The following is a 26623-nucleotide window of genomic DNA, read 5'->3' on the forward strand; positions in this document are numbered from 1 at the left end:
ATGAGAAATTAAGAAATTATAAAACAGAATCAAAAGAATGAAAAAATGGAAGACAATGTGAAATATCTCATTGGAAAAACCACTGACCTGGAAAATAGATCCAGGAGAGATAATTTTAAAAGTATTGGACTACCTGAAAGCCATGATCAAAAAAAAGAGCCTGGAGCATCTTTCAAGAAATTATCAAGGAAAACTGCCCTGATATTCTATAACTAGAGGGTAAAATAGAAATTGAAAGAATACACTAATTGCTTTTTGAAAAGATCCCAAAAAGAAAACTCCTAGGAAAATTATCGCCAAATTCCAGAGTTCCCAGGTCAAGGAGAAAATAATGCAAGCAGCCAGAAAGAAACAATTTGAGTATTGTGGAAACACAATCAAGATAACACAAAATTTAGCAGCTTCTGCACTAAGGGATCAAAGTGCTTGGAATATGATATTCTGGAGGTCAAGGGAACTAGGATTAAAATCAAGAATCACCTGCCCAGCAAAACTGAGTATACTACTTCAGGGCCAAAAATGGATTGTCAATGAAATAGAGGACTTTCAAGCATTCTTGATAAAAAGAGCAGAGTTGAATAGAAAATTTGACTTTCAAATATACGAATCAAAAGAAGCATGAAAAGGTAAACAGGAAAGAGAAATCAAAAGGGACTTACTAAAGTTGAACTGTTTACATTCCTGCATGGAAAGATGGTATCTGTAACTCATGAGACCTTTCTCAGTATTAGGGTAGTTGAAGGGAATATTCATATATATGTGTGTGTATATATATATATATATATATATATATATATATATATATATAGAGAGAGAGAGAGAGAGAGAGAGAGAGAGAAAATATAATTAAGGGGTGAGAGAGGAATACATTGGGAAGAGAAAGGGAGAGATAGAATGGGGTAAATTATTGCACATAAAAGTGGCAAGAAAAAACAGTTATAAAGCAAGGGAAGAGGGGGTAGGTGAAAGGGAATGAGTGAACCTTGCTCTCATAAGATTTGGCTTAAGGAGGGAATAACATACACACTTAATTGGGTATCTTGCCCTACAGGAAAGTAGGGGGGAAGGGGATAAGGTGGGGGAAGGATGATAGAAGGGAGGGCAGATTGAGGGAGGGGGTAGTCAGAAGCAAACATTTTTGAAAAGGGACAGGGTCAAAGGAGAAAACTGAATAAAGGGGGATGGGATAGGATCGAGGGAAATGTTAGTGTTTCACAACATAAGTATTGTGGAAGTGTTTTGCATAACGATACATGTATAATGTATATTGAATTGCTTGCCTTCTCAAAGAGGGTGGGTGCGGAGGGAAGAAGAGAGAGAATTTGGAACTCAAAATTCTAAAAATAAATGTTTAAAATTGTTTTTACATGCAACTGGGAAATAAAATACACAGGCAATAGGGTATAGAAATCTATCAGGCCCTACAAGAAAGTAAGGAGGATGGGGAGTGGTGTGATAGAAGGGAGGGCAGACTGGGGAAAGGAGCAATCAGAATACATGCCATCTTGAGGTGGGGGGAGGATAGAGATGGGGAGAAAATTTGTAACTCAAAATCTTGTGGAAATGAATGTTTAAAGCTAAAGTAAATTTTAAAAAATTTTAAAAAAATAAACACTGTTTATCCTAATGTAGCCTGAGATTGCATTCACTTTTTTGCCATATCACACTGCTGACTTGCAGTCCACTCAAATCCCCAGATCTTTTTCAGACAGCCTAACTCTGTTTCCCCTATCTTGGTTGAATTTTGAACCTAAGTAAAAGACTTTATACTTCTTTTTATTACATTAACCTTATTAGATCATATTTGATGTTCTAACCTGTCACAATTTTAAAAAATATCTTCATTATATAATCCACATGTTAGCTACCTGTCTCATCTTTAGTCATCTGCAAGTTTAATATGCTTGCCTTTATCCATTTATCTACTTATGCCTTTATTCAAGTCACTGATGCAAATATGAAATAGTATAGGACCAAACCCCAAATACTAGGCCATCCCATTTGAGACTTACTTTCAGCTGAAATCAAAACATTAATGACTATTAATTCAAAACTTAAACTCTTTATTACTAATATTTGGGATCATAAGTGCTAATGATGGTATTATCCAGTTGATTTTTAAAATTTTGGTTATTTTTGCTAATGGTTTAACTTGGTTAATATTTTAGAGATGGTCCCATTCACTTTGTTAGGGTTCATGAAACAGGATAGGGCAAATATTTGACAAGCTAAATTGTCAGGTTTAGACCTCAACCTCTGAAAAAAACAAAATTCAGAAAATGTACTACTGGAACTACCTCCTCTCACAAAAACAACATTTTTATGCTAATGGTGATATTTCCTGACTCTCTTATGATGGTGAAGGAATTAGGTCAGTTGGGTCATCATGATGCATCTGCTGGCAATTTTTCTTCATCACCATCAATTGCCACCGCCCTATATAATTTGAAAATCTGCTGTGTTTATTGGTGTTCTTTTCCTTATGATTTGCCTCTTCTGACTGGCTGATTTGTGCATCAAACATCAAGGATGGTATGAGGACAATCGGGATGGGGAGTGGGAAGGAAGTGGAAGACACATAGAATAGCCTAAACAGAAGGTGAGAAAGATAGAGAAAAGATCTTTTTTTTTCTTTCCCACAAACTTCATATCTACCCACCCCACAAGCTGGATTTTGCCCTGTGAGATACATACCACCTGGAGAAGGCTGCTGTACAGTGTAGAACTACTGTGTGGAACTTAAAGGAGAAGGAAAAAAAACATAGAATGGGGAAGGGGCAGAGCAATGCCTCATGACCCCACCAGCCTCTCTGCTGCTAGGCTCCAGGCGGTGTTGGCTTAAGGAGTCTTTAAACAGCAACTCCTTGCAATAAAAATGCTTCAAACAGTATGTGAGCCAGACCACAGTAGAGTGTATCTAAAGCCTCTGGAACAGAATTCCTGTAGTTTATTGATTTAGCTGCTGCAACCAGGGGAATCATCAAATACTTCCCAATGCAACAGGGTGTATCACTGTTACTGTCTAGGCCATCACCATCCATCCCCCTAGTCACCCAGGTTTGCAACTTAAGTGTCATCTTCACATCCTCTCTCTATCTCACTCACCCCATTTCTACCTCCACACTGTCTCTTGGCCATGCCTCCTTGCCACCCACACTGCTCCCAGCCTAGTTCAGGCCCTCATCACCTTTCACCTGGACTCCTTTAATAGTCTCCCACCTGTTCTCCTTGCCTCAAGTTTCTCCCTACTCCAAACCAGCTTCCACATACTGCCAAAGTGATTTTACTCGTGGGTGTGATTGTGTCACACATACCACTACCTGATAAACTTCAGCAATTCTTTATTACCTCTGAGACTGAGTAGAATTGGTTTGGCATTTAAAGCTCTTCACAGCCTGGCCCCTTCCTTTAAAGTCTTATTCATTATTCCGCTTTGCATTCTAGCTAGCAGTCTCCTATCTCGGGGCCTTTCCTGTTCACTGTCTGAAATCCCTGACTTTTTTCAAGACTCAGCTCAAACATTCCCTTATGCAAGAGGCCCTTCCAAGTCCTTTAGCTACTAGTGTCTCCTCTTTTAAAGTTACCTTCATCTAGTCTGTATATACCTTATGTGCACCTATTCATAGACATCTTGTCTCCTACATGAGAATGTATGCCTCTTGAGGGCAGGGTTTGTTTTTCTTCTTCATATCTCCAGCATTTAGCATGGTACCTGGTAAGCACTTAATAAATGCTTATTTATTGGTTGTAAGTTTACTGCCTATTGCCTGTTCTCAACTTTACTGGAAGATAAGAGGTCTAGCAGCATATACTGAATTCCAAGTTGCTTCTCTTCTCTTCCCCATGCTGAGGCTAGAAGAGGGAAGAACCAGATTCCAACTTGAGAGAGATGTTTTTTCCTCTTGAGGGTTGGCACTAGGAAGGAGTAGAATATGGCACTTTGTGAACATATATCTACTTGTTTTAATTTTACTGTGTTTTTATTTAATTAAATTAAATCATTTGTTCAACCATATCCTTAAGGGGGGGATGAATAATTAAAACAACCCACTGGACAGAAGTAGGGCAGAACCCTATGAACTGACACATCAATATCAATACATACTCCTTTGTAAAGAGCACCGTAGATCCTCTAGGAGAAATAATAAGTATCCCTTTGACATCATGACTTTCCTCATCATGGTTCCGATGTAACGTGGGTTGGCATAAGAAATTAAATGCGAATTTTGGGGGAGTTTTGTGGGAGCCACAGACAACACATGAAGGCCAGCAGGTGACACAGAAAAGGTTTAGAAGCTCAGAAATGCATAAAATATATGTACAGTATTCAACAACATCAACCCAAATCTTATAACAAGGTACTGTAAACACCCTATAAAAGAAAAAGGAAAAATTCAGTCTTCTTCTCTGGTACGAAAGGAGGGCCAAAAAGTTTTACGTGGATTTTCCAGATCAGAGAGCCACCACACCCTTAACCCCCACAATGTGGAAGGGACAACTGTACTAGGACTTCTGTTATCCTTCCAGGGAATGTCCTGATCTCCACAAATAGGGAAATTGGGCTTTGTTGAAAGAGTATGTCAAATAGATAAGCATAAAGCCCTTTTCCTCAAAGTCTTAGGTTTTGCTACAGAAAAGATGAACTGTCTCTTCTACAGTAAACAGGCACACATTGTTTAGTCCAGTCAGCTAGCATTTATGATGTACCTACTCTGTGCCAGGCACTGTGCCAAGTGCTGCTGCCCCTGCTTCTGATACCTAACTTTCTATAAATATTCTCAAGCACAGTCCACAATTTTATGGTAATATTTCTTCCTCATGCTAATAATGTTGCAACCTGGGTCAGTCCCTACTCACCCCAGCCCTCTCCCCAAATCTCCTGCTTCCAGAAAATGTACCTGTTGCCAACGCTAAGGCTAGACTATGCCTAGGTAGCTATTTATGAATAACGAAACCATGGCATCACGGAATGTTACTTCTGTAAGGAATTTTAGCAATCACGTAGTCTAGCCCTATTCTTTAAGGATGAGGAAACTGATGCACAAAGAAGTTAAATGACTTGAACCAATAATGGCCCAAGTCTCCTCGATTATGGCCATAGAGAGAAAAGAACTTGAAGAACTCTGGAAGGGTAGACAAATTCAGATCAGCAAGACAAATAAAAAATGTCTTCCAGCAAAGATTAGCTGATGAATTTTTGCCGCTACTGATACAAAGCAATAGTGGGTTTTTTATTTTTTGTTTTGGAGTTTGTTTTTTTTAATCTCTCATTGCAATCTACAAGTCATTCTGTGACCACAGCGTCGAAGATGTCTTACTAAAACACACACACACACACACACACACACACACACACACACACACTCCACATGGACTTTGCAAACCACTTTGCAAATAAGTGCCATATAAATGCAAGTTTGTTGTTGTTGTTGTGTTATTAACCTACAGTCATCATGCCTCCTATCTGGTGATAACTTCCTTCCCTAAGTTTTCTGCTGCAGTCCTGCTGAGCTCTAGAAACACTTATAGAGCAGCATATGGGTGTGCTGATAAATGTTTAACAATCTGGCCAGAGAAAAATAATATCTGTATACTTTTAAATTTAAGCTGCATTATTAACACTAGACTCTAGGCATTCAACAAAACAATAAATCCAACCCTTATTTAGAGTTATTACTGATTTCTGAGGTGTAAACACTCACACTGATAATTTAACAATGGACTCCTTGGCTACAGCTGGTTCCAACACAGTCCTGCTTTTAAACCAGTGGTACCACTATTAGGCTTAGACCAAGGAGGCCAGAGATAGAGGCAAAGTGTGTGTGTGTGTGTGTGTGTGTGTGTGTGTGTGTGTGTGTCTCGCACTTTTTGCATTAGAAGAGAACTGAAAACAAAGTAGGTACCTAATGATTGGAACCTGACTGAATAAATTGTTGCAAATAAATAGACCAGAATAGTATTCCACTATAAGAAATAATGAATGTGAAGAAATCAGAGAAACTTACAAAGACTTGTATGAACTGATGGAAAAGTAAGCAAAAGTGAGCAAAGTAATCAGAACAGGAGAACAATTTACCTGTTGACCATAATTATGTAAAGGAAATAATAATAAAAAAGTTCAGAACTCTGTCCAATCATTACTTCAGAAGGATGATGATATTTGCTTTCTATATCTAGGCAGAGAGTCTATATTTGTTTTTCTTGACTATACTGTTACAAGCAGGTAGCATTCTATGGGGTCAGGAGAGAGGAAGGTCAAGCAGTTACTGTAAAGTTACAGTGTTATTTAAAAGAAAAACAGAGCATCAATAAAATGTTTTTTTAAGTTAACTCTCTATAGTTGCATCTTTTAGAAGGTTATTAGTTCAGCTCTTTTGATTCAATTTACTTCCCCTTCCCCCCAATACATACCTTTCAATCCGTTGGATAGTTGACTAAACTAATTAAAGCAAGTTTGGGCAGACTTGTAAATACAGTTCCTTTCTCACTTAATACACAATACAACTATTTAAAAGGGTAGCTCTGGTGGCATGGATCATTTGGAAATAACTAACTTCCTACATGACTCAGTTCTTAGAGTCACTTTTTTCCATTAGGAAGAATCTTGGCTACAGAGTTTCTCTTAACTGTGCAATTATCTGTTAAAGTTCTGAACGTCCCCTTGACTATCTCTTGGTCTCAGAATTTGCCAACAGCTTTCTAGTAGGTGACCACGTAAAGTGTTTGGTGTATAATTTTATACAAGTGAGACACAGGGTTAATAGAACAAAGAACTATTTTAGGTAGCACATAATAAGGGCTTAAAATGGCAATAAACCTCAAGAAATTAGCAGCTGAGTATTTATATGACAGTTGTTCTCTGCTGGGTCTGACTCAGCCCGATTCTCCTAGGTCTTTCAACAATTAACCAAAAGAAATTTACTTAGCCATAGCAGGAGAAGGATATTCAACAAGGATAGGCATTGAGAATACCTCAACTTGGACTTCCAGGAGCCAAGATGGCAGAGTAAGCAACAAGCTGCTCTCATTCTCCCTTACTAACCTTGAAAAACTCAGAAAATAATGCCCCAGGCAAAATCCTGAAACAGTGGATCCAGCAGAAAGACGGGGCAGAGCAGTTTCTTAGCTCAAGAGGCTAGGCAGATTAACAGGAAAAATCCCTCTTGCTGTGGCTGAAGGGAACCAGTACAAAACAGGAGGCATCCAGGAAAGTCAGCAGCAAGCCCCACCTTAGCAGAACAGCAAGAGCTGCCAAGGTGGTGGAGCTAGCAAGTGCCAACACCAGGACCCCCAGCATGCCTTGGCACAGCCAGGGGAAGTGGAAGATATCAGAGAGGACAGGCATCCACCAGTGGCTGAGCCTCCCTATGCTCTAGAGCAGCCCTCAGGTAGGAGGAGACCTTCAGCAGCTGGACCACCCCTCCCCCACACCTCATGCTGAGAGCTTCAGCGTAACCCCAGGGAAACACAGAAAGACCTCACCGGGCCTCAGCACACACCAGCCAACTCCAGCTCAGCACCAGGTAAGCTGCAGCATTATATAGGTTCCAGCTGCCAGAACCAGAGGCCCCAGCACACAAAGCCAGTAACCAGGCCCCTAGCCCCCAAGAAGCATGGGACAGAGCCCCCTGTGCCCTAGAAGCAGAGATCCACTTTAAAAGCCAGGAAAAAGGCAATCATAATGAGCAAAAAGTAACCTGGAAAAGCAAAGACCATAGATTCTTACTATGGGGACAGGAAAGATCAAAATACAAATTCAGAAGAGGACAGTATTGCCATTATACCCACATCTGAAGCCTCAAAAGGGAATATGAACTGGTCTTAAGCCCGAAAAGAATTTTTGGAAGAGCTCAAGAAGGATTTTAAAAATCAAGTTAGAGAGGTGGGAGAAAAATTGATCAATTCCTTTGAGAATACAATGGACAAAATGGAGAATACCTCAACTCGATTCAGCTGAGCAAAATTCCACTACTGGTGTCACCCATTGTGATCCCCCAGGCACCCTCAGAGGGCCCCTGGAGCTGCTTGTGGCCACTGTCCACTCAGGTGATGAGTAAATGTCATCAGTAGTTCTGAAACTAGGACCAGAGCCAACCCAGTGTTTAAGAAAAACTAGCCTAACACACATGGGAAGGAGCGGTTAGACTATTGCTCCTACCACAGCAGTCAATTCTGCATATACAGGTAACATTCCAAGCAAACTCCAAATTCTCCCCTCGAGCTTCTAACCTCATACAGCATTTCAGGAGCCCAGTTTTCAATTTAGACAAATGGACTAAAAAAGAATGAGTTCATGGGCATTAGAACAGTTCTATAGTTCATGTTTTCTCCAGGTGAAGTTATACTTATTCGTTTCTGGTAGCTTTCTCCTGGAGCTTCTTTTAACCAGTTTCTCCATCCATCTTCCAAATTAAAGAGTCTTTACTTTCTATCAGTCATGCCCTGATCAATGCTGGTGCTCTTTCTGTGTCTAGCTAGCTTCTTTTTCTGAGACCTAGGCCTAGTGAGAGCCAATTTGATAAAGCACTATCTTTTTTAAAGATATTTTATTTCATTAAACAATTTCCTTTTACATTTTTTAGAAAAAATTTTAACATTCCAAGTTCTTTCCCTCCTGTGTCTCTCCCCAACTTGAGAAGGTAAACAACATGATACTACACATGTTAAGTCATACTACACATTTTAGTCATATTGCAAAAGAAAACACACACACACACACACACACAAAAACCCCAATAAAAATAGAGTGAAAAAAGTCTGCTTCAGACTATACTCAGAGGTCAGTTCTCTCACTGGAAATGGATAGAATTTTTCATCATGGGTCTTTTGGAATTGTCTTGGTTCATTGTCTTGATCAGAGTAGCTAAGTCTTTCACAGTTCATTATCATTACGATATTGCTGTTACTGTGTACAACGTTCTCTCGGTTCTGCTCACTTTGCTTTGCTTCAGTTCATATAAGACTTTCCAGGTTTTTCTGAAACCAGCCCATTCATCATTTCTTATACAGCACAATAGTATTCCATTACATTCATATACCACAACTTGTTCAGCCACTCCCCAGTTGATGGGCATCCTCTCACTTTGCAATTCTTTGCCAGCTAATATACTTATCTTTAAGGTCTTCAATCCTCCACAGAAATTTAAGTAGTTTCTTTTTTAAAGCTATTGTGTGTTCCACAATAAGTATTCTCCATTAATATGTAAACTAAGTAGCAAACTTAAAGTTCCAATAAATTATGCATAAGTAATTTAGTCTCTTGGGAAATGTATAAACATAGCATGCAATGTTCCATTTGTTATTTGATATAAAATCTGAAATCAGATTACTATAATGAAAATATTTATCTAAATGGGTTATTTTGGCATGGAGTTTGCTGTCTTATTGTCTGAAAAGTGCTTTATAACAATAATTTGTAACAAATCTCAAGGGCATTAGAATTTTCAGAGCTATCATAGTGGTTCCACATTACTGCCAAATATTCTCTGTCCCCACCCACCTACCCACCCATAACAACCCTATTCTATTTTTTTTAATGTGAGAAGCAATTTTTTAAAATGAGCTGCATTGTGCTTTCTGTTTTTATATCAGTCATTTCCATATAGACCTTACTGAAATATTGAGCTCCCCCTTGTAACAAAGACAAACGGTTGAACAAAACTATCCATTGGTCATTTCTGATACTTTATGTAACATTCTTTCACTTAAAATCTCCTATCTCTCTACCAAAAAGAAAGAGATGCATTTGATAAGCTCTTATCTAGGATTAAGCATGGCCATCATTTCAACTACTCTGAGTTTGGTCTCATTTTAGTGATGTTTTCTTTTACCTTATTGTAGTGGAACGGTAGGGTCAACTGCGTCAATCCGTTAAACCACCTTATCCCATTTAAATCAACTAAGGAGATAATAGCTCCATTACCTTAAACATATGAGAGAATCTCTTTTGGATCGATGAATCGGAAGGGTAAACAAGGCCTGGATATTCCCACTGCATCAAGGATTCAAAGGAAGTCTGTTGGGATTGGGTAAGGAATTTGGTTAGGCCTCTTGTAAAACTGACAAGCTAGTTTGGAATTGGGCACGTGAACATCTGTCAGCCTAGTGGTGGAAGCTAGCAAAGCCCCTGAGAAGAAATTAATTGGAGGAGGGGAAGGAAAGTGTCAGCCTCTCTTCCCCTCTCACCTTTAGCAGAGAAGAATTTAGGGAATTTTGTAGTAAATTTGGACTTTTTCACTAGCATCATAGCAGTGTCTCCGGGTGTTTTATGCCAATTTTTCGTACTAGACCACTTTTCTTTTTCTTTTGAAAATAATCGAGATTAAGTGACTTGCCCATGGTCACAGAGCTAGTAAGTACATGAGGCCACATTTGAACTCAGGTCCTCCTGACTCCAGTGCAGGTGCTTTGTACACTACTTTTCTAAAAGCTGATTAAGGGTGGCTGACTAAAACCAATAACTAAATGGCACAAAGCACACTGCAGTAGAGGCTCATGAGCTAAACAGTACTAGAAAAACACCCCCAACATCTCAAGGCTGTGTGTCGAGCCATCTAGAGAGATGTAATAGTTAATCTCTTGGGACCCAGTCTGCCATCACAAGGTAGAAGTTGGGAGAGGAAGCCCAGAGAGCATATGCTACGATAGTCATTGTATATTTTGTTCTCCTGGTTCGGTTAATTTAATTCTACATCGGTTTTTACAATGATTCCCATGTTTCTCTGAACCCTCATATTCATTATTTCTCACAGGACAATGATGCACCACTATATCCTAATAATAATATTAATAAGAATAACGTCCCCATCTGGTTTGGGTTGTTTCCAAATCCTATACGTACTGGTGACCCAACACGTGTGAAGGAGAAAAAATGTGTGGGCCCAGTTTCTTGGATTCCAGCAACAAGATAGTTTCCTAATTTTCTTGTTAGATTCGGAAAAATTGCCAACTCTGATAGAAATCACTGCATCGTAGCAGTCTGCTTCCGAAATCTTTACTTTATGCAACTCAGTGATTAGAGCCAGAGTTTGACTTTAGGAATCTGAAGGCAGAGGGAACAGAGACTTTTAAAGCATTCAAGAGAAACAAGGTATTTAATCATCAAATACAAGCATTTTCTAATTCTGTTTAACCTTATTTCACATAAAAATATAGATGTTTACTTGTGCAGAATTTTGCTATCGACTTTACCAATTCTATGTTGAGTGGGTTTTGGTCAGGCCCTTTTTCTGCTCCTCACATCCAAAAGATACTATTTCAGCATGAGAGACAGCAACAAGTGTTCGAGGAAACAAAAACACCCCTGGAGACAGTCCTCGACTATTTTATCAGGAATGAAAGAAAGTACCATTAACTTTTACCGAAAGGGGACTTCCGGGGGTGGAGCCAAGATGGCGGCTGGAAAGCAGCGACTTGCGTGAGCTCCCCACCACGTTCCTCCAAAAACCTATAAAAAATGGCTCTGAACAAATTCTAGAACTGCAGAACCCAAAAAATAGCAGAGGGAAGCAGGGATCCATCCCAGGACAGCCTGGATGGTCACTGGATGAGGTCTATCGCACACGGAGTGGAGGGGAGCAGAGCTCAGCTTGGGAGGCAGCAGGACCAGCCAGACCAGGAGCCGGGCAGAACAGGCCCTAGCACCCTGAATCAGTGAGCTGTGGCAGTTACTAGACTTCTCAACCTACAAACACCAAAGACAACAGAGAAGGTTAGTGGGAAAATCTGCAGGTGAGAGTTCACGGTTTGGCTGGCCATCGCCCCAGGGGCAGCGGGGGAGGTGCAGCTACAGAACTACAGCTGCAGTTACTTCTGGCCCCAGGCCCACATGGTGGGAGGAATTAAGTGGTGGATCAGAGCAGGAGTGAAGAGCCTGCTGAAGATTTGCATCAGGTCTGGGTTGGTGGTTCTTGAGGAAGGAGGAGTGCTGGGGTGGCAGAGCTGGCTGTATAGAAACAGCTCTGAAATCAACAGTGCATCCCCTCAAGCTTGGAACAAAGTACTCTTTGCTCTACAAGCAGTCATACCCCTAGGAAAAACTCAAGGGTCAAGTAAGTTGGCTGGGAACATGGCCAGGCAGCAAAAAAACACCCAGATTCAGTCTCAGACTTTGGAATCTTTCTTTGGTGACAAAGAAGACCAAAACATACAGCCTGAAGAAGTCAACAAAGCGCAAGAGCCTCCAAGAAAGACATGAACTGGTCTCAGGCCATGGAAGAGCTCAAAAAGGAGTTGGAAAAGCAAGTTAGAGAAGTAGAGGAAAAATTGGGATGAGAAACGAGAATGATGCAAGAAAACCATGAAAAACAAGTCAATGACTTGCTAAAGGAGACCCAAAAAAATACTGAAAAAAATATTGAAGAAAACAACACTTTAAAAAATAGACTAACTCAAATGTCAAAAGAGCTCCAAAAAGCCAATGAGGAGAAGAATGCCTTGAAAGGCAGAATTAGCCAAATGGAAAAGGAGGTCCAAAAGACCACTGAAGAAAATACTACTTTAAAAATTAGATTGGAGCAAGTAGAGGCTAGTAACTTGATGAGAAATCAAGATATTATAAAACAGAACCAAAGGAATGAAAAAATGGAAGACAATGTGAAATATCTCATTGGAAAAACCACTGACCTAGAAAATAGATCCAGGAGAGATAATTTAAAAATTATTGGCCTACCTGAAAGCCATGATCATAAAAAGAGCCTAGATATCATCTTTCAAGAAATTATCAAGGAGAATGGCTCTGATATTCTAGAGCCACAGGGCAAAATAGAAATTGAAAGAATCCATAGATCGCCTCCTCAAATAGATCACAAAAATAAAACTCCTAGAAACATTGTCGCCAAATTCCAGAGCTCCCAGGTCAAGGAGAAAATACTGCAAGCAGCCAGAAAGAAACAATTTGAATATTGTGGGAAAATAATCAGGATAACACAGGATCTGGCAGCTTCCACATTAAGGGACCGAAGGGCCTGGAATACGATATTCCGGAGGTCAATGGAGCTAGGATTAAAACCAAGAATCACCTACCCAGCAAAACTTAGTATCATGCTCCAAGGCAAAATATGGACTTTCAATAAAATAGAGGACTTTCAAGCTTTCTCAGTGAAAAGACCTGAGCTGAATAGAAAAGGTGGCTTTCAAACACAACAATCAAGAGAAGCATGGGAAGGTAAACCAGAAAGAGAAATCATAAGGGACTTACTAAAGTTGAACTGTTTTGTTTACATTCCTACATAGAAAGATGATGTATATGATTCATGAGACCTCAATATCATAGTAGCTGAAAGGAATATGCATATATATATATATATGTGTGTGTGTGTGTATGTGTATACATATATATATACATATGTGTGTGTCTATGTATGTATATATGTAGGTATATATATACACACACACACAAAGGGCACAAGGTGAGTTGAATATGAAGGGAAGATATCTAAAAAAATAAAATCAATTTAAGGGATAAGAGAGGAATATATTGAGAGAGGGAGATAGGGAGAGATAGAATGGGGTGGATTATCTCGAATAAAAGTGGCAAGAAAAAGTGGTTCTGTAGGAAGGGAAGAGGGGACAGGTGAGGGGAATGAGTAAATCTTGCTCTCACTGGATTTGACCCGAGAAGGGAATACCATACACACTCAATTAGGTATCTTACCCCACAGGAAAGAAGGAGGAAGATGATAAAAAAGGGGGGATGATAGAAGGGAGGGCAGACGGGAGGGAGGAGGTAATCAAAAACACACTTTTGAAAAGGGACAGGGCCAAGGGAGAAAATTCAATAAAGGGGGACAGGTTAGGAAGGAGCAAAACATGGTTAATCTTTCACAACATGAGTATTGTGGAAGGGTTTTACATGATGATGCGCATGTGGCCTATGTTGAATTGCTTGCCTTCTTAGGGAGGGTGGGTGGGGAGGGAAGAGGGGAGAGAATTTGGAACTCAAAGTTTTAAAAACAGATGTTCAAAAACAACAACAACAAAAAAAAAGTTTTTTCATGCAACTAGGAAATAAGATACACAGGCAATGGGGCATAGAAATTTATCTTGCCCTACAAGAAAAGAAGGGAAAGGGGGATGGGAGGGGAGTGGGGTGACAGATGGGAGGGCTGACTGGGGAACAGGGCAACCAGAATATATGCCATCTTGGAGTGGGGGGAGGGTAGAAATGGGGAAAAAAATTGTAATTCAAACTTTTGTGAAAATCAATGCTGAAAACTAAATATATTAAATAAATTTTTTTTAAAAAAGAGACTTAGGTTTAAGCATACACAGAAAGAAAAAAAAACTTTTACTGAAAGGGGTTTTTACTATAATGTGCGAATATATGGATCCATATTATGAAGAGGCAGCAGGGAGTAGCGGAATAAGAGCTGGCCTTGGAGTCACGAAGACCTGGGGTTCAAGTTCTACCTCTGACAAACTCTAGTTATGGACAAGAGCCTTGATCGGTCAGTGCCCCCAGGTAAGTGTGGAAGATTCTAAGTTGCATAAAAAGTAGCAATGATAGGGTTTCCTCAATGAGAGCTTCCTCCATCAATGGAATTCCAAGTCAGGTTTGTACATGTGCATGTGCACATGTGGATCTATGTATTTGTACATCTATATGTGTACGTATGTGTGTATGTATGTCTATATACATACATGCTTGGGTGTCACATATTTTGGTTGTTCAGTCATTTTTCAGTCCCATCTGACTCTTTGTGACCCCACTTGCAATTCTCTTGGCAAAGATACTAGAGGGGTTTGCCATTTTCTACTTCAGCTCATTTTACAGATGAGGAAACTGAGGCAAATAGGCTTAAGTGACTTGCCCAGGGTCACACAGCTAGTAGGTGTCTGAGGCCAGATTTGAATTCAGGAAGAGGAGTCTTCCTGACTCTAGGCCAGGTAACTCAATCCACTGCACCACCTAGCTGCTCACAACAACAACAACAAAATGTATACCTATGCCTATATACCTGCACATGTGCCTATATATACAGTTTCTTCCTGTGAAAAACAAGTGAGGGAAAGTCTTGTAAAAAATCTGCTCCTTTTTTTGTAGGCAAGGGCTCTTTTTCCCCTTTGCTAATAAGCAGGTGCTTTCAAGTGAAACAGATTCCCATAAGAAAGCAGAGATCCTTGAGTGATAGGGACCTCAATAACCAAAGGAGATTTTGAAATGCTTGTTCCCTTTCTAAGTCTATGCTTCTATTAAGGGAGGCTTACTTGGTTAAGAAGGCTATGTAAATATACAATATATTGACTAACAACTGTTACTTAACTAACTGACGATGATGCCTCACATCTCTATTTTGAATAGAAACTCAATGGTGCTGAGGGAGCTTTTTTCTTCAATGCCAGGTCACAGGTACAGAAACAAAGACTTCTTCAAAGCAGAACAGGGCCAAGAAATTTATTAAGCAAAAGGGTTTTTGAAGTGTGGTATGGTCAAGAGTGAACTGGATAGAGCCAGCTCTGCTGAAGCAGATTGTTAAACTTTCAGTGTAAGCGGTTACACCTCAGAATTGACACCCACTGCAAATCAGGGCTTAATTCATTGTTGTGTTGATTTTCTACACTTAAGGGAGTTGAGAAAATGTTACTAATACAGATTAAACTTTAAAATGTGTCTGTATAATTTTTTTCTTTAAAACTGGTTATTAAATATGTATTAGCACACCCTCTGGATAGGATTTTTCCCAAAGACATTCCCAAAAATCCAGGAAAGCACCTGGGAGGAGGTGTGGTCACACCGTGATGAGTCTCTGAGTTTGTGAATAAAGTGGCAATGAACTGAGAGAGGAGAGCCCAGCTAGAGTAGAGGTTCCCAAATTTGGTACATATAGTTGATTCTACGTTTTAGTATTTTGAACAATTGATTTTCCCCCCCTAAATTAACTTTGGACTGGACCAACAAGGGTTAATTCAAAATGTTTAAAGTGACCACATTGTCTTTAAGGGGTGGGTGGGGGTAGCAGCCTAGATATTTGCTAAGTAAGACCAGTCAGGATGTCAGAGTTTCTTAAAAAGGTTATCCATAGCATGTGCCAAAGAGAAGCTAACAGGGAAGATTGGACTGATGACTAGAGTGCCATCTAGTGTTCATATTGTAGTCCATTCCTATACAAAAGTTTTTTTCTAAGCTTTAAGCAGCACCGGAGCCACATAACTCAGGCCCCATGTTGGTTGAGAGAGGCACTGTCACAAGTGTTACAATGATATAGTGGTACCTTCCTTGGTCTGGGATGGTAAATCAAAACACCCCTTGCTCTCCAAAGCTTCTTCCAGACTTTCCCTCTACTTCCTTGACTCAACAACCTCTCCTTCTCTTGAGGTTTACTCTATCCAAACTTATCAACCAATTTAGATCCTGGTGGCTATAATTTACTGATGCCCAAGATCACCTACCTGTGTTCTGGGGAAGACACAAAAAAAATAAAAACCGACAAAGCCAGAGGCCCCAGAGACTTGGGCCCCACTGTTCACTCTGTAGAGTCAACCGCTACCCTTGTGCCAGGGTGGGACAGCTGTCACTATTAGAGGCTGAGATTTTCTAGCCAGTGCTAGAACAAAGTATTCCTGTAGGTTTGAGCGCGCTGATACTGTGGGAACTGGACTGCTCCCTGCTATAGCAGGCTGACTCTACCACCTTATGCAGAATTGGACGGGAGGCCTGCATTGCCACTACCCTCCTATGCTCATCAGGAATACTACGGGTGCTGCTGCTGGGACTCAACTCTACCTCCTTGTGCTGGGAAGAAAACACAACGCGACACAAAAAAAGACAGAGATTCCTCTTGGCTAATACAAGGCTCTATTTTCCCTACACAAATCTCTGCTAAGGGTTAGGGAAACGTTCCTGGTGACTGATGTCTGTGCTCTTCAAGGGCCTTTCAGGGGAAGCTCTAGAGAATTATAGTTCACAGCTCACAGCTCGTGATTTGGGGATGAGGGTGAAATTTTTTTAAGTGATGCAATATCCCTGTATGTCCTCAGTTAATTACATGGGGATTATCTGCCCATTTGGCCACATCCCAAATTCCAAAAATGTGACTAGGTTCCTGGGGAGAATTTAGTATTGTCTTTTCGACTGCCTCTCCACATGGCACCAAAGAATCACACCGGAATCCATGTAGCAAAATGTTGACTGGTTTGTCAAATTCCAAATTTTTTTTAAAAAAGCAAAAAAATGCTCAGTTTCTTCAGCATAACTGTTAGCCAATCTTAAAACTAAGGGAATCTGCCTTGGTTTGTATTCTCTCACTGTTTGGGTACCTCATGCCACTCCTCAATGGCTGGCACGATCCACATGCAATTATAAGACTGAATAACGCTGGTTCAGTCGCACTGTAATTTCCAAAAAGTCATTCAGAAGCAGACAGTTTACATAAACAAGACTCCCTTAAACTTGGGAAAGGCTTTGTTTTTCAGGAGGCATCTTCTTTGTGCAGTTGGGTGATGATGAATATTAGCAGTACAAAGATATGGCACAATTAGTTCTTCTCAATTAGACCTTTTCTAATGAGGAGAAAACTTCTTCATCTCCCCAAATTCAGTCTCTCCAGGGTGCTTTGAAGGTGAACCAAGTTCTGAAAAGACCCCTTAGCAGAACTTGAAGGCAGCTTGAATCACCAGGCTGAAGGACCAACAAAACTAAAGGGTGTAAAATATTGTTTAGTAAAATTATCTTCTCCATACAATTCTTCTTTTTAAATAAATTTCTTTTTATTTTCAGTTTACAACACTCAGTTCCACAAGTTTTGGGGTTCCAAATTTTCTCTCGCTCCCTTTCCTCCCCAAGATGGCATATAATCCAATATAGTTTCTACACATACCTTCACATTGAACTTATTTCCATAATAGTCCAGTTGTAAAGAAGAATTATAACCAATGGAATGAATCATGAGAAAGGAAAAACGAAACCAAAAAAGAAGGAAAAAAAAGAGAGCAAACAGTTCGCCTCAATCTGCATTCAGACTCCATAATTCTTTCTCTGGATATGCATAGCTTTTTCCCATCATGAGTCTTTTGGAACTGTCTTTGAACCTTGCATTGATGAGAGGAGCCAAGTCTATCAAAGTTAGTCCTTACAGATACAGTGTGTCTGTAACTGTATAATGATCTCCTGGTTCTGCTCCCCTCACTCAGCATCAGTTCATATAAGTCTTTCCAGGTTGTAATGAAGTCCATCTGCTCTTCATTTCTTATAGCACAATAGTATTCCATTACATTCATATACCACAATTTGTTTAGCCATTCCCCAACTGAAGGGTCTCCCCTTGATTTCCAATTCATGATAAATGCTGGAGAGGATGTGGGAAAATTGGAACATTGTTACATTGTTGGTGGAGTTGTGAACTGATCCAGCCATTCTGGAGAGCAATTTGGAACTATACCCAAAGGGCTATAAAAATGTGTATGCCCTTTGACTCAGCAATACCACTTCTAGGGTTGTATCCCAAAGAGATCACACAAGTGGGAAATGGACCAGTATGTACAAAAATATTTATAGCAGCTCTTTCTGTGGTGGCAAAGAATTAGATACAATTCTTAAGGTCAGAGACAGACCATATTCATATTGCTCTCTTATTGCTAAATGGCCTCAGGCAGTTTACTTCCTAAATTCCCAGAATGAGGTGAAATTCACAGTATGGAACCACTATTTCTAGGGGCATCACTGAAAGCACAACCAAAACCTTGAAGGCCAATCTGGTCTGACTTTATACTGCCCACCTCCCACTGAAACAAGATTATTGTATTCCAGTTTTATGACTAAGCCCGCTATTCTAGACTGAACCTAACTCAGGCCAGTCCCTTGGTACTTAAGGTTTGACAAAATGAGAAATTCATAGGTCACTTAATGGGAAATCAAATGAGATTTACTTAGCCATATAGCCAGAGAAGGACACTTAACAAGAACAGGCATTGAGAATACCTCCAGCTGAGTGAAGCTCCCTTGGCTATACTGCCCATCATTTCTACCAGCCAAGCATCAAAATTCCTGGCGCTCCTGTGAGGAGAGACAAGGGCCATTTTAGAAATGTTTTATACGAGGAAGAACCTCCATTTCGATAATTATATGATGACGAAGCCCCTTTGCCACCTCCATACTAGTTAACACCTTGTGACTTTATGACCCCCAGCTCTGTATCTTAGGACTTTTATTGTCTGAAGTGACCTCCAGATCTGGGAGGTGCTGTAGTAACTCTTCCAAATCTGGGACCCCAACACCTCATTGGATGGTTAAGTTTCAGGTACTCACCACAAAATGCTACCGATTGCTATGTCCTCTTAAGTGGGTCTGAAAAGCTACAGAAATCAAATCTCAACCTTAGGAGAGGGTTACCCACTTGTAATGATTCACATGGACACTACCATGCCACTAGGGACACTACCAATCTAATATGCATCTGAGGATTTTGCCTTGCACCCTAGATTTCAGGGAAACAAATTTTAGTGAGTTTGGAGGAAAGATAGGTAGGATTTCATGGACTAAAATGCATTAAGGGAAGTCAGCCCAAGAAGGATAGGAGACTCTGAAGATGCAGAAAGAAAAATTCTGATGTGGAAGAAAAACATAATTTGAAGTGACTGATGTGGATGCACAGTGAACTCACCAACCAACTTAGATTGTTTAAAAAGAGGTGTACAGAAGATGGAAGCAAGACTAAGTAAGGAAGCAAGAATATAAGAGTGGGATACAATCCCATTAAAAGAAAGTATTCAAAATCTTTAAGTTCAGGATGAGCTGAGGCTGATAAGGGAAGCTAAAGACAATGAAGGCAGTTTTTAAAATTTGGGGGAAGGAAAAGAAGACAAAGCAAGGACTTTTGCTTGAGGTGTATGGGACAATGGTAACTGACAACAGAGGAAAGTTCTTGTTATTCTTTTCTGTTTTCTTTGAAAAGCAGAATGACCTTTGCACTGTAAATAATGGAAGGGGAGCTAATATCCCCAGGATAATTAAAGGGATAGTAAGAGAACACTTGGGGCAGCTAGGTAGCACCATAGTGCACAGAGCGCCAGGCCTGAAGGCAGGAAGACTGCTCCACCTGAGTTCAAATCCGGCCCCAGACACTTCCTAGTTGTATGACCCTGGACAAATCATTTAACGCTGTTTGCCTCAGTTTCCTCATCTGTAAAATGAGCTGGAGAAGGACACGGCAAACTGCTCCAGGATCTTGGACAAGAAAACCCCAAACGGGGTCAGGAAGAGCTGGACGTGACTCAGCAACAAGAGAGACCATTACCTGTCCCCGATGAATTCAAGTCACCCGGTCCAGGCGGCCTACGTCCTTAGACCTTGAAAGAGCCAGCATATGCAATTGTTCAGCCACAGTCAGCAGTGTTACAAAGATTATGGAAATGGGAGAAGTCCTACAAGATTAGCAAAGCACGAACACCGTTCTAATTTTTAAAAAAGAAAAGAAACCAGAGTCTTCAAACTATAGGCCAGTGAGCTTGACTTGAATTCCTGGGAAAATCCTAGAAAGGTTCATTAAAGAGATAGCTGGCAAACATCTAGAGAGAGAAATAGTAATTACAAAACGCCAGCATATTTCATTAAGAAATGGTTTTGCTGGACCAACTTAATTGCCTTGTTTTGATAGGACTACTAAAGTAATCGATCTGAGAAATGCTACGGATTATAGTATGCCTAAACTTTTAGCAAAGCTTTGATAAAAACATTTCATACTCTTCTTGTGGATAAAATGCATAACTATGGGTTAGATGATAGTACAATCAGATGGGTTTGCATTTGTTAATAATTCAGTGTCAAAACGGCAAGAGATCTCCAATGGAGTACTCCAAGGATCTGTACTTAGGCCATGCTGTTTAACATTTTGATCACTGACTTGGACGGAGGCACCAATGGTTTGCTCATCAAACTTCCAGATGACACGCACCAGATGACAGATTCCAAAAGAATTTAGGCAGGCCAGAACACTGAGCTAAATCTTATAACTTAAAATTCAACAGGGATAAATGTAAAGTCTTGCATTTAAGCATAAAAAAAACTCCACAAATAGAAAACAGGGAGGTGTAGACATACAGCAGCTGTTCTGAACAGGACCTGGGATTTCGAATGGACTGCAAATTCAGTATGGGTCAGCGGTGATGTATCAGATAAAAAAGAGAATTTAGCATTATCAAAGTTAATTGACAGGGGGAAAGTTTCCACTTCTAACTGATCAACATCAATAAAGTTTTCCAAATAAATATTAATTTCTTTTTTTTCTTTATAATTGTACTTATAAATATACAAGCAATTACTTCTTCAAGTGATTACTGAACCCCACAATTCTGTATCCAAAAGGCCTTCCCAGGACACGCTAGCAGCATAAGGCAGTAGAAGTGCGATCATTCCTTAGCTCAGAGAGGGGCAATCATCTTGGCCTGGAAAATAAGCTTAAAGAGATATCCCCCAGAAAAGGAACAAAAATGTTGTGGGCTTCCCAATAGGTGACTTGAGACTTGAAATAAAAGAAGAAATTAGACTCGTCGGGGGCCTTGGCCACTAACCTTGGCAGGACTGCCCAACCTCAGGTTTTTATTGAAACCACAGACAATATATTTTGATTTGCCATTTTAGTGAGGGCTCTGCGGTAGCTCGGCTTCATTTACTGAAGCATTTATGTAAGTTTCTATGCTTGTAGGCGGCTGCATAAATCGCACTGGGGCCTGACCGCAGGCCACATTTTGGACAGCCCTGACCTAGAATATTAGATGAAGGAACTAAACCCCATCATAAAAGTAGACCACTTCAGGCAGACGTGGAGTGGGGAGAGTGGAACGCGTCCAGAGTGATTCAGGTCTTCCAAGGGGTTGGAGCTATTAAGACCCAGGAAGGAATAAGGATGTAGTTGAAATGTCAATGAAGGACTGAGTGAAGCTTATGGGAAGAATCTTTGGAAGCTAGAAGGATAAGTGGCTCCTTCAAGCAAAGCCTCCACACTCAGATAAAATTAGAAAACTGGGTTCTGAATATAAAGGTGGGGTCAGAATCAACCCATCTCCTTTAGCCCTGATACATTTAACAGGTGAAAACTCTTCTGGATGGTTTATTTGTTGTTCAGCGGTATCCGACTTTTTGTGGACTGTGGCATGCCAGTACCGTCCACAGGGCATTCTTGGCAAAGATACTGCAGTGGTTTACCATTTCCTTCTCCAGTGGATTAAGGCGAACAGAGGGGAAGTGACTTGCCCAGAGTCACACAACTAGTAAGTGTCTGAAGTCAGCTGTGAACGTGCGTCTTTCTGACTCCAGGTCCAGCACTCTATCCACTACGCCACCTAGCAGCCTGATTGTCCACTAGGTGTGAAGAAAATCTGAATACTGCCCTAGTTATGGCAGGAAGTCTGTTTAGATTGGCTGGGGGACTTGGTCACTCCCTCTGGGGCATAGGTGGAATGAAGAGTTTTGGGTGCCAACATGGGAGAGGAGAGCCAAATCTTTGAGAAGGACTCAAATGAGGAGAAGGAAGAGAGGCTGTTCCTCATTCTTTGACTTGGTCTCAGCCTCCTTCCCTCCTTCCCCGGTGGAGAAGCTTGAGAGCTTGAAAGGGACCTGTGGATTTTGGATTTCCTCTCTTCCCAATGCATCCTGTCAGTGTCCCAGGAACAGTTGATGGCAGTGTTCACATTGGTTGCTAAGGATGTGGATTCAGAGCTCTACAAAGATCCAAGTGTAAAAACTATCCCAACCTAAGGGAAAATCTTGAGGACTATAGCAAAAGGATTTCAAAGTGCTGTGAGTTCCCTTTTGCCATATGTGCTATAAGTTTGAGAAGATATTCCTTTGAACACAGTATATACTTGTGAAAGTGTGCATCACAGGCTTTTTAAGGGGATTGTTTGTGCCAACTATGCTGGAATAGTAAAATATCCCTTTTAAAAACTTCTTCAGTTTGGCTGAATGACTGGTAATCAATTGATAATTATGGAAGGAAGCACACTAGTAGGGACTCATTTGCTGATTATAAAAACACACACCACTCCCAACTCCTCAGTACTCTCCTTAGAATCACAAAAGGAGACAATGCAACTGTTCTCTGGGGACTTAAGCTGCCAGTATGAACAGGGGCTAGGAGAAGAACAGCAGGTTACATTAAAATGAAATGACTGAGAAACATTAAAATCTTGCCAAATTGAATTTACTGTATCTGAAAAAGGAAACTAAGAAAGATCAAGGCCTAGTGTCAGTTATAGTTTCATTGAAGATCCCAGCCATCTATTCCTACAATATTTAAAATAAAAACACTTATAGTAACTTTTCTCATTTGGTTATCTTAAACCCTTGTGTGTTTTGCCTTAAATCAGCATCCACAGAAATCCACAGAAAAACTAAAAAAAGTAATATATGTTTTATTTTTTTTAAAAACCACAATAAAGGAGAATTGTACTCCCTTATGTAAGTTCTGGGTAAGAGGAACACAGCAATAAATATCAAAGGAAGCAGCTCTGCAATCTCCCACGTGGAGACACTGAAAGCTAGCGTGATACCAAGAAATATCTTTACAAGCTTAATACCGGAAAGAGACTGGGTACTTTTCTACTATGTATATATTCTAGAATTTCTGTTATTACTCTTTCTGACAAGAAAAGGAGCGAGGTGAGGCGGGAATGCAATAGAATCAACTCAATTCTGCTTTTCTCTGGTTACCTTCTTACCCTAACTACCTAGGATGTTAACGTTCAACTAACTAGCCTGGTGGCTTTTACAATTGGCCATCATTCCATTCCTTCTTTCATTCAATCAATATTTATTTAGTACTGTGAGCGCCATGAAAGACTAAAAATAAGAATAATATATTTAAAATATAGCCAGTGCTCTCAAAGCAAGGTAGAATGAGAATATAACCAATAACACAGACACATGCAAGATGCTCAGAGCAAGGAGAAATTGCTTCTGGTGAAGAAAATCAAAGAAAGCTTCATGGAGTAGGTAGTGTTTGAGTTGAGATTTGAAGGAAGGGTAGGAATTAGAAAATAAGGACGGGGGAAGAGCATTCCAGAGGGAGAAAACTATGAGGAAAGATAAAGCAGATATAAGAAAGATAAAGGCACACATTTCTATAACTCACCTCAACCCTGGCTGTAAACCTTAACTTGGACATAGCTAATTATTCCCTACAAAAAAGTCAGAACTTGAACCCAGATCTTCTGTCTCCGTGTAAGACGATCTTTCTGCTGCACTATGCTATCCTTCACACAGGTTCATATTCTTTTCAGTTCAGTCACATTTCATTCAACACATGCTTCGTAGGTGCCTATAATGTTAACTAATAGAGATACAAAGACAAAAGCAAATAAACCCCTGCCCTCGAGGGGTTTATATTCCACTGCGTTTAGAATTAGTAGTAATGTTAATTGGAGAATATGATTGCCAGTGCTTTGGAGGTATAAAATTTCATAAGATTTCAAGCTAGAAGGTACCTTCAAGATAACGTAACCCGACCCCCTCATTTTATATGTAACCAGTGGCCTAGGGAAGCTGAAGACTGTGTCGGGGGTCTGCTCCTGCATGCTGACTCCCAAAAGGCCACTTTTCCTCTTTGGCTTGTTATGCTCCCATCCAGAGTTTGTTCCAGGAAAATCTTAGCCATAGCTATATATATGGCTCCCAACTCCCATACAAATACGCAAAACAACAAATGCAAACTAGGTATGAAATAACCTTATTTCATTTCACAGAAAATACGGAAGGTACAAAGGTACCTAGGAGCACACATAAACTAATACAGGAAATACAAAAGACACTCAAAATACTCATTGGAGCTCGTCAGCAGATGTACAAAACACAAATCATTCAGATATCCAATAAACTCTCCCCCACTCCCACCCCCACCCCCACCCCCACCCCAACCAATTATACTTTGGGGCATCTGAACAAATAGCACTTCTTCCCATTGGACCTTCACTATCTGAGTCATTCAGTGTAATAGAATTATTCCTTTGCTTTCTATCTTCAAAAACCGGGTGTATAACCCCTCCTGTTTTTTCTAAAAGGCAGTGCTATTCAGAAAATCTCTTTTTCTTTCTAGAAGTTCAGATTCTCAAAATCTCAAGTTTATCATTACCCAAAACACAATCCCAAAGGCTACAAATCAAGAAAGCTTTTTGTTTTCAGGCTAGCTGGCTAGATTCTGCAATCACACTACCTCAGAAATAGACATTTCCTCCTCCTCCTCTACACAGGAACATTGTCATGAACAGCTGTAAAATAGCTATATAGCCATGCAGCTATACAGGCAAGCATACTCGTTTCTTCCACGTGCTTCTGACATAAAGCTGTTAGTTCCCTGGCTGCTGCCATCTCATGGTCTGGATAAATCAATTTATAGACATTCTCTCAACTACATAGATGAACACATTTCTATTTCTACTTTGTGCCTTTACCAAACCCCTCCTGGGGAATGAGGAAGGAAGAAATCCTTTCACCCTTCCTCCAACACTACAACACTAGAAGAAAGGTGCAGAAGAAAACACACAAAAAGATAATGGTGAAAAAAGCAAAAAAAAAAGATTAAGATGGGTCAATCTCTTTCAAAGGCCCCTGCAATGAGCCCTGATAAGACCTCTCAGCCAGCTAGTCATACTGGAAGAAGACCTAGAACCAGAAACAAATCTGCAATTCACTGTGTTCTCTCAAAAAGGTACCAAAGGGTATAGGCACACACTTTATGGGGAAGTGCCTTCCTTACTCCAAATATAGGCTCCTGTCTTGTCACTTCACTGAATTCTTGAGGAAACTCCACAAATTAATAAGGGATTTCTTTAATCAGCACCTCCACCAATTTATATAACAAGAAAGTAGAAAAGGCAAAGCTAGGTGGTGTCATAGTGGATAGAGTGCCAGACCTAGGGTCAGAAAGACTTCTCTTCCTGAGTTCAAATCCAGCCTCAGACACTTGCTAGGGATGTGACCCCTGGGCAAGTCACTTAATCCCGTTTGCCCTAGGTCCTCATCAGTAAAATGAGCAAACAGCCCCTGTATCTTTGCCAAGAAAATCCCCCAAACCTCCAATGGGCTGTGAAGAGTTGGACATGACCGAAATGATGGAACAAGAACCCAGAAGAGGCAAGATCTGAACACAGGGCACAGGATTGTGGATTAGAGCTGGAAGGGGGCCACTTAGTCTAGTATCCTTTTACACATGAGAAAATTGAGGCCCGGAGAGGTTCAATCTTCTGAATTCAAATCTAACGTTCCTACCACTACACCGCACGTTCTTGATAGGTGTATAAATTTTTGTGTTCACAATTAAAAATAGCATCACCGCCACCACCTCTTTTGTTTACTACTAATGTATTGTCTTTGTTATTCTTAATCTTAATTTAAACTTAATTTCAGTGTATTATAGTGGAAAGAATTCTGGATTTGGAATTGAGGATCTGAGTTCAAATTCCAACTCTGTCACTTACTACCTATGCTGCCTTGGCAAGTCCCTTATCTTCTCTGGACCTCAATGTCCTCATTTGTAAAACAAAGAATTGCATAGGATGACCTCCTTTCCAAGTCTCTTTCCATGCTAAATGTATGATAACCTAAGTAGTTTTTTTAAATACCTACTATAAGATCAGCCCTATGCTAGGCATTAATGAAATATAAAATATATCTTCAAATGAGGATCAGTATAGC

This window comes from Trichosurus vulpecula, chromosome 8 (assembly GCF_011100635.1).
Source record: "Trichosurus vulpecula isolate mTriVul1 chromosome 8, mTriVul1.pri, whole genome shotgun sequence".
In the NCBI taxonomy this organism is placed as follows: domain Eukaryota; kingdom Metazoa; phylum Chordata; class Mammalia; order Diprotodontia; family Phalangeridae; genus Trichosurus; species Trichosurus vulpecula.